Genomic DNA, 9,746 nt, shown 5'->3' with positions numbered 1-9,746 from the left:
CCGGCGCCCAAGACACCGGCTGGGGACTCCGGCCGACGCCCGTACCAGAACGACCATAAGCGCAAGGGCCCCGTGCCGCTCTCCACCAGTCGGCAGATGGCCACAGTCGAAGACGAGCAGCCCGAAGGGCGACCCGCACCCAAGAAGCAGAGGGGCGGCAGGCCGGCTTGGCAGCCGGCCTTCTCCTACGAGCAAACTCTCGACGCCTCATGCAAGTTCCACAGCGGCGCGAAGCCGTCCAACCACACAACCCGGAAGTGCCACTGGCTCACCCGAATCTCCAAAGGCGAAGGGCTCGCGCCGCCTCCGCCTGCTGGTCCGCCGCCTCCGGCTCCGCAGCTGCCGACCGCTCGACCAGCAGTCGGAGCTGTGCACGATGAGTTCCCCGACGAGCATGCCTCCTATGTCATCTTTACAAGTCAGCCCGAAGGCCGGCGCAGTAGATGCCGAGAGCACCAGGAAGTCAACGTGGTCGCTACCAACCCCGCCGAGCACATGCACTGGTCAGAAAAGCCTATCAGCTGGAGTCGGGCCGACCACCCAGAGGTGATGCCATCTCCCGGCTCTTATGCGTTGGTTTTGAATGCCACCCTTGCAACGGACAGACGCGCCGCCCGTTTCTCCCGCGTGCTGATAGACGGCGGGAGCAGCATCAACATCCTGTACCGTGACACCCTGGAGAAGCTGAACGTCAAGACGAAGCAACTCATGCCTACTCGGACTGTGTTCCATGGCATTGTACCTGGCCTGTCCTGTGCCCCCATTGGCAAGATCAAGATTGATGTTCTCTTTGGGGACAAGGATCATTTCCGACGGGAAGCGATCTGGTTTGAAGTGGTGAACCTGGAGAGCCCCTACCATGAATTGCTTGGCCGTCCTGCCTTGGCCAGGTTCATGGCTATTCCCCACTATGCTTACCTCAAGATGAAGATGCCGAGCGCCAAGGGCATCATCACCATAGCCGGCGATTACAAGAAATCTTCCGAGTGCGCAGCAGCCAGCAGCCGGCTGGCCGAGTCCTTTGTGATTGTCGAAGAAAAGAAGATGTTGGACCGAGTCGTGGCCATGGCTGGCAAACAGCCGGCCCTATCCCCCGATCCCAAGGAGTGTGATGCCCAAGGATCTTTCCTGCCGGCCAAGGAGACGAAGAAGATAACTCTTGACCCCGAGCACCCATAAAGGTTTGCCGTCATCGGGGCAAACCTAAACAGCAAATAGGAAGGCGAGCTCGCCGATTTCCTCCGTGAGAATCGGGACATCTTTGCATGGTCCCCTAAGGACATGCCGGGTGTTCCGAAGGAATTCGCCGAGCACAAGCTACACGTCCGAGAAGGCGCAAAACCAGTCAAACAACCCCTCCGCCGATTGTCGGAGGAGAAAAGAAGGATTGTAGGAGAAGAGATAGCCCGGCTTCTGGCAGCCGGCTTCATTATGGAGGTTTTCTTTCCAGAGTGGCTCGCCAACCCGGTCCTCGTGCTAAAGAAGAACAACAAGTGGCGCATGTGCATAGACTACACGAGCCTCAACAAGGCCTGCCCCAAAGATCCCTTTGCCCTGCCAAGGATTGATCAAGTGATAGACTCCATGGCCGGATGCGAGCTGTTGAGTTTCTTGGATGCTTACTCAGGATACCACCAGATAAAGCTAGATCCGGCTGACCGCCTGAAGACCGCCTTCATCACGCCATTCGGAGCTTTCTGCTACCTAACTATGACATTCGGCTTAAGAAATGTCGGTGCCACTTTTCAGCATTGCATGCAGAAGTGCCTCCTCAAGCAGCTCAGCAGAAATGCCCACGTCTACGTAGACGACATTGTGGTGAAGACGGAGAAGCGTGACACCTTGCTGGAAGACATCAAGGAAATATTTGAGAACCTGCGCCGGTTCCAGATCAAGCTCAACCCCGAGAAATGCATGTTCGGAGTGCCAGCCGGCCAGCTCCTAGGCTTCCTGGTCTCCGAACGCGGCATCGAATGCAACCCAGTAAAGATCAAGGCCATTGAGAGAATGGCGATTCCCACCAAACTTTGAGACGTCCAGAAGTTCACCGGGTGCTTGGCCTCCCTGAACCGCTTCATCAGCCGGCTCAGAGAGAAAGCTCTCCCCCTCTACCGCCTCATGAATAAGACAACTCACTTCGAGTGGAACGACCAAGCCGACCAAGCTTTTCACGAGCTAAAGAAGATGCTGGTCACGCCGCCTGTCCTGGTGGCGCCGACTGAGAAAGAGCCCACGCTCCTCTACATTGCTGCAACCAGCCGGGTGGTCAGCACCGTCATCGTAGTCCAGCGCATAGAAGAGCGCCGAGCCCAGCCGGTCCAGAGGCCGGTGTACTATTTGAGTGAGGTGCTGTCTACCTCGAAGCAGAACTACCCACACTACCAGAAGATGTGCTATGGCGTGTGCTTCGCCGCCAAGAAGCTGAAGCCCTACTTCCAAGAGCACCCCATCACGGTCGTATGCACCGCCCCACTTGTCGAGATCATAGGCAGCCGGGATGCATCCGGCCGGGTGGCGAAATGGGCCATCGAGCTGGCCCCCTACAGGATCTTGTACCAGCCTCGCACCGCCATCAAGTCCCAAGCATTGGCCGACTTCCTCGTCGACTGGGTCGAGACCCAGTACCTGCCGCCAGCTCCCGACTCCACTCATTGGCGCATGCACTTCGACGGGTCCAAGATGCGCACCGGCTTGGGAGCCGGCGTCATCCTCACCTCTCCAAAAGGCGACAAGTTCAGATACACGCTGCAAATTCACTTTGCCGCCTCCAACAACGTGGCCGAGTACGAGGCGCTCATACATGGGCTCCGGCTTGCCAAAGAGCTCGGCATACGCCGGATCCTATGTTATGGCGACTCGGACTTGGTAGTCCAGCAATCATCCGGCGACTGGGACGCCAAGGACGCAAATATGGCAAGCTACCGCTTCCTCGTTCAGCAGATCAGCGGGTACTTTGAAGGATGCGAGTTCCTCCATGTATCGTGAGCCGACAACGAGCCAGCTGATACCCTGGCTCGAATAGGCTCCACTCGGCAGGCAATACCAACCGGTGTCTCTCTGCAACGCCTCCTCAAGCCGACTATCAAGCCGTCTCCAGAATCCGATTCCATCTTCATGCCGCCTGACCCCGACGCAGCCGGGTCCGGCTCGAAGAACCAAGCAGGTGACTCGGGGACTTCGATAGTCGGCCCGGGGCCGTCAGTAGGCGGCTCGGGGACTTCCGTAGTTACGCCCGACCCGGGGACTGCCACACCCGGCTCGGGGACTGCGGTAGTCGGCCCGGGGACTGCACCAACACAACATGCGGCGGCCGACTCCAGCATTTCACCACCCAGCCTGCCCGCCCTGGTCGCAGTAGCCGTGTTGGCAATAGAAGAAGTCGCAGCTCCATCATGGGCCTAGTCCATCCTCAACTTCCTAATAAACCAAGATCTGTCGGCTGACAAAACAGAGGCAAGACAAGTCCAACGCCGAGCCGGAGGATATACAATCGTCAACAGAGAGCTCGTCAGGCGCAGTGTCACTGGAGTCTTCCAGCAATGCGTCGAGCAAGAGAAGGTCATTGCAATCCTCAGAGACATCCACCAAGGAGAATGCAGCCACCATGCGGCCTCAAGATCACTCGTCGTCAAAGCTTTCCACCATGGGTTCTTTTGGCCGACTGCTTTGGATGACGCCAAGGAGTTAGTTAAACATTGCAAAGGGTGCCAAGTCTTCAGCTCCAAGCAACACATGCCGGCTTCGGCACTCAAGACCATTCCCCTCACTTGGCCCTTCGCCGTTTGGGGACTGGACATAGTGGGCCCATTCAAGACGGCGCGCGGCGGCATGACACATCTGCTTGTCGCCGTGGACAAATTCACCAAATGGATTGAGGCAAAGCCGATCAAGAAGCTGAATGGGCCGACTGCCGTGACATTCATCGCAGATATAACAACTCGGTACGGCGTGCCACACAGCATCATCACCGACAACGGCACGAATTTCGCCAAGGGAGCATTGGCACGTTTCTGCGCGACCCAGGGCATCCGGTTGGACTTAGCATCCGTTGCCCACCCTCAGTCAAACGGCCAAGTCGAGCGAGCCAACGGCCTCATCCTTTCTGGCATCAAGCCCCGACTGGTCATACCACTGGAACGTTCGGCCGGCTGTTGGCTCGATGAGCTGCCGGCCGTCCTCTGGAGTCTGCGCACTACCCCAAACAAGTCAACCGGCTTCACTCCTTTCTTCCTCGTGTATGGTGCCGAGGCGGTCATCCCAACTGACATCGAGTTCGACTCGCCTCGGGTAACCATGTACACGGAGGCGGAGGCCAAGGAAGCACGAGAAGACGGCGTCGACCTGCTGGAAGAAGGGTGGCTGTTAGCCCTCAGCCAGTCCGCCATCTACCAGCAGGGCTTGCGCCGCTACCACAGCCGGAAGAAGCTGAAGGTACGAAAGAGAGATGACTTCGGCAAGGAGTCGGAACGACCATGGAACGCCAACCTCCTCCGAAGATTTTACAGTTGAAATGCAGTATGTATCACGCTAACTTTTGTACTAAGTACGAGACAATAGGCCCCCCGAGGAGAGCTCGGGGACTACCATCTTTTATCTATGAATGAAGAGTATCATGCTTATGATCATGTCATTACATTCACTTTTTTTGTCCAGCACCGGGTTCGACTAGTCGGCCCGAGGACTCGCCGCCTTGAGTTATATTAGAAGTCCTACCCGCGGTCAAACAAGTAGTGTGCCGGCACCCAAGCCTTCTCTTGCCAAAAGTCGCAGTTCGAAGAACCGGCTGTCCGACTGGCAAGAGTTAAAGGCAGGAAAGGACGCCCACACGAAAAACGGCTAGGGACTAACGGACTAATATAACAAAAGCCGGTTTTTCTCCCACCACCGACCGACTACCAGAGTAGCCGGCCGGCCGGCTTCCATTCACCTCGCTTCAATCTAAGAAAGCTCGAGTACTTGCCTTCCCAAAAAAAATATAGCCAAGTTCTTCCCTAGCCACAGGCTGCAGAGCAGCTGCCGATTGGGAAGGCAGCAGCCAGTGGAAGGCGGCAAAGGAAACAGCCTAAGGATAAAAAGCATACGCGAATGGAAGCCAAACACACACACGATCATATTTACACAAAAGACCTTCGAAAGGCCAGCATTCAACATAGTTTGAATACACCCCCAGTGGGTGGAACTGCGCAAGTTTAATAAAAATTGTTCAAAGAGTAACAAGCAGGAAAAGCAAGGACGGCAGATTAAGCCAAGGGAACGACTGGCGAGTCGGGCAGGTCGACAGAGACGGCAGTGCTGGCTGGAGGAGTGGCCGGCTGGCGAGCCTCGGCATGATCACCACCTCCCACAGAGGGCGCGCTAGCATGCGCCTCGTTGCTAGAGGCACGGTCAAGCTGAGGCTGGTTGGCCGCTTCACCGGCCGGCTCGATGTCTTCGCCTTCATCTCCTTCGTCGTCTTCACCTTCATCACTGGAAGCGATCTCCTCCGCCGAGTCCTCACCCTCTGTCGGGTCCAGCCCGAACCATTCCTCCGGTTAGGCAACGCCGTCGTCATTTATCTCAGGAGCAAAGGCGCTGATGTCAGTGCACTTGGCGATCGTCGAGGCACGCTGAGCGATAGCCGGCCGCACCTCCTCCATCTCCTCGTCGGCTTCCAGCCGCCAGGTGCGCAGTTGGTCTAGGTTTAGCTCGGGATACCAGGCTCGGACGAACTCCAGCGCCCGCCCAGCTCCAAGTCGGGCTGCCGATGCCTTCCAGGCCTCGAAGCGGCCAACCGCAACCTCCAGCCAGTCGGCAGTCCGACTCGGGGTGCGGGGAATCGCTTCGCCTGGCCAGAGGGCGACCAACACCTGCGCCCCGGCGTGCTGGAGGCGGCGGAGCATGCGGTGAGCCGGCTGCAGCTAGGCTTGGACCGCCAAGAGTTGCTCCTCAAGCGTCTGGCTCGCGTCCGTGCGATTTCAGCCCCCGCCTGCCGGCGCGCCTCGCGGTGGGCCTCGATGGTCTGGGTGGCAATGACGGAGTAGCTGGGGAAGTAGTCTGCACAAAGAACAAAAAGCAGCACAAGTCAGAACACAAATCAGTGGGCAAGGGGCAAGCAAGGAGTGAGGAAGGCGGCTTACCATCAATCAGATCCTCAACCCGGCCGTAGCCCTCGCTCAACGCTTGTTTTGCCTCAGCCCAGCCCCCCGCTTCAGTCTCGAACTCAGCTTTGAGGGCGTCCTCGCTGTCCTACGCCTTCTTCAGGGCCGCCTTGTGGCTCTCCTCCTGGTCGGCCAACTTCTTGGCCAGGCGGTCACGCTCCAGGACTAAGGCGTTGCACTCGGCTTCCTTGGCGCGAAGGGCGGTCTGGGCCCCGCTGAGCTGCTCCCTCAAGTCGGCATTAGCTCCTGCAAGCATGAAGACAAAGGAAAAATCAATAAGGAAGAAGTCGTTAGCGAAGATCCGACCCGACTGCTCAGCAGTCAGCCCGAATCTCGGGGACTACACCCAGTGGGTGCGCGGACGCGCCCCCATACGAGATGAACGAGACAAAGCACGCACTCCGGCTGTTGGTCAGGTCCTCGGTTTTCTGGCCCAGCTCCTGAGCCTGGGAGTTGAAGGCAGCAGCGCGGAGGTTATGGTATTCCTGGAAGATCAGACAGGATGCAAGAATAAGATAGCTGTCAGGACCTAGTAAGTTCCAAGCCGCCTGCTCAGCAGCCGACTCGGAACTCGGGGACTACACCCAGTGATTGCGCTGACGCGCCCCCATGGAAGAAATCAAAAAAGCAAAACAACCAAGGCCAGAAGGCTCACCTGGATGACGGCCCGCGTCGTGAAGAACTCTTGGGTATATCGCTGCAGCGAAGCGGCCTGGGCTTGAAGCCGGTTCCGGACCTCCTGGGCCACCGTGTTCAGCTCGGCCGTCCACCCGCTGGGCGTCCACTCGGACGTGCTAGCGTTGGCCGCCTCCAGGGCCTCCGCCGTCCGGCTGGCGCCCGCAGCTCTGTGCGGCTCCGGCGGAGGTAGCTCCCCCTGCGCGCCGGTGAAATGCCGGCTGCACCTCGAGGCCGGCCCCTACCTCCGGCTCGCCCCCGGCCGGCTGCTCTGGCGCTGCGGCTGGTTGGCCGTTTTGGCCCGCTCCAGTCGGCGCCGTCTGCGGCGCCTCCTCCACGAATACCACGTGGTCCTCCCTCCTCTCCATCACCGGTGGGTCTCGGTCGACCTCCTCCGACGGGGGCACGGGGATGTCGGGGGCCATGGCGCAGAGGGGAACGACGAGCTGCGGAGGCTGGTTGCGTGAGGCCTCCGCCTCCGCCCAGGCCTTGGCCGCCGCGTCGGCCTGCTCCTTTGCCGCCTGGGCGGTCCTTCGCTCCGCCGCCTCCCGCTCCTCCCGCGCCTCCCGTGCGTTCCACTCCGTGGCCTCCATGAGGTCGGCGCGGGGATCCACGCGGCGGGAGCCTAAGGACCCTCCAGTCGGCCCGAATATGGAGCCGCCAGGACCTCGCTCGAGGGAAAGCGGTGCCCTGCCCGGCGAGCAAAGAAAAGTTTAGAAGAGCCTCAATCGAAGAGGACAACAAAAAATACAAGACGTTTGACGCTTACGCCAAGATCGCCTGCGGCTGTTTCACCGCCTTGCGGAAGCGGGCCGCCTTCACGGCCGCCTCATCCTGCTTGGTCGCCGCCGTGGAACCCTTGGATTTCTTTGGCCGGCTGCCGAAGTAGGTCGACGCGGCCCGGCGTTTCTGCGCGCCGCCACGGGCAGCCGGCGTGGCAGACGGGCCCGCGCCTTGATGATCAAGCGCCGGCTGGCGGTGCGGAACGACTTCGACCTCGTCATTGTCCGCCCAGTCCTCGAGGCCGGCCCCGAGCCCCGCGCCGCCTGCCTCGTCGCCTTCCCCCACGACGGCATCTTCCATGGCGGCCGCTCCCAGGTCCGGATCATCAACGTCATCCACCATGCGGTCGGGGAGGAGCTGGCGCTCTACCCCTGCGGCCCCGGCCGTCGGCGGAAGAAGAGGGTTCTGCTGAGGACAAAACAATTGATCAGAAGACGGCCATCATGAGGTCGGCTACAAAAAGGAAGAAAAGAAGAAAAACTTATAGCAGGCGGAGGGTTGGCGCGAGAATACGGCCCCTTGCCATATCGCCAATCCTCGGTGAGCTTGCAGTTGGAGATGTAGTTCACCATGTAAGACACCTCGACATGAGGCATCTCCCTGGTACTCAGCCGGCACGGGTCGAAGCGGCCGCTCATCTGACAAATCATGTGAGGCCGGCCTTGGAGTGGAAGTACTCGGCGCTCCACGAAGGCAGCCACCAGGTCGGCTCCGGTCAGGCCCTCCGACTGGATCATCACCCGGAGCCGGGCGACGGCTGCGTTCCCGGCCTGAGACAACGATCTGGCCCGGTAGCTCCACGAGGGTTCCCGGCCTAAGATTCGCCGGCGTGCATGTCTTCGCCTTATCCCGCTTCCAGGCACCGGCGACGTCTTACTGGCTCCCACAATGATAAGCCACCCGTTGGCATATGTTGCACCTACCACCCGACATGTGGTTTACTTAGTGCCCTCTAAATCTCCGTTGTAACCACCGTCGATCGCCCGCACCGTCTCGTCACCGGCACCACCTTGTGTTGAGCCTCTTGTTCATGAAATTTTATATAAAAAATTGATGTTTGTGTGATTTGGATATATAGTTACTCGTATAATTATCTTGCCCGTACGTTGTTTGTTATACATAGTGCCATGGTTTTGATATCCGTCCCCGTCGGCCCTCGCCCTTGTTATGATTCGGATGTGGTATATTCTCTTTTAAAACTATTTGTTGCATTTCGTGTTTATGAAAAATTATGCCCATCAAGCTGACATAGATATTTGTATGTAGGAGGTAGTTGAACCGGAAATTCCAACCGACCCTATTGTCAGGAGGTTAAATTTAGTTGAAAGAGAAAACGAGGATTTGAAAGAAAAATTGAAAAGAATTGAGGGGGAGAAGATGGAATTGGAGTTGCATGTTGCCGATGTCGTCAATGATCACAAGATTAAGATGGAGAAAATGCGCTTGAAGATTAGAAAGATTAGAAAATATGTCATTCATAGTGAGGCTTGGTATCATTATGTTGTTGGATCAATTGTTACCTTAGTTGCGATCTTGATCGCATTTGTTGTTGCATTTAAATTCTTTATCTAGAGAGTTATTTGTTTGTTGCATTTAAGTGTTGTATGAACTTTATGTATTGTATTAATTTGGTGTTTTCGGTGCTGTGTAATGAAGATGAGCCGACAATGGATGTACGATGACCGATGCTCTCCTGAGTTCATTAATGGCGGGCATACTTTTCTGCTTGCGGCTGAGGCAAACAAGCGGGCGGATGGTTTTATGCCTTGTTCATGTGCTGGCTGTAAGAATGGTCACAATTACTCTACGTCAAGAACCATTCACGTCCACCTGTTTGAGTCCGGTTTCATGCCCCACTATAATGTTTGGACCAAGCACGGAGAAAGAGGGGTTATGATGGAAGACAATGATGAAGAAGAGGACGACAACAACTATCCTGGCCATGGGTTCCCTGAATACGATGATACAACAATGAGGGAAGAAGCTGAGCTGGTAATGCGGAAAGAAGCTGAGCCGGCAATGCGGGAAGAAGCTGAAGAAGAGGCATCAGATGAGCCCGTTGATGATCTAGGTCGGGCCATTGCCGATGCAAAGAGAAACTACGCAAGTGATTTGGAGAAGAAGAAGTTGCAGCGAATGTTAGAGGATCAC

This window comes from Triticum dicoccoides, chromosome 7A (genome assembly GCF_002162155.2).
Source record: "Triticum dicoccoides isolate Atlit2015 ecotype Zavitan chromosome 7A, WEW_v2.0, whole genome shotgun sequence".
Taxonomy (NCBI): domain Eukaryota; kingdom Viridiplantae; phylum Streptophyta; class Magnoliopsida; order Poales; family Poaceae; genus Triticum; species Triticum dicoccoides.
Note: the sequence above shows the minus strand (reverse complement) of the source record.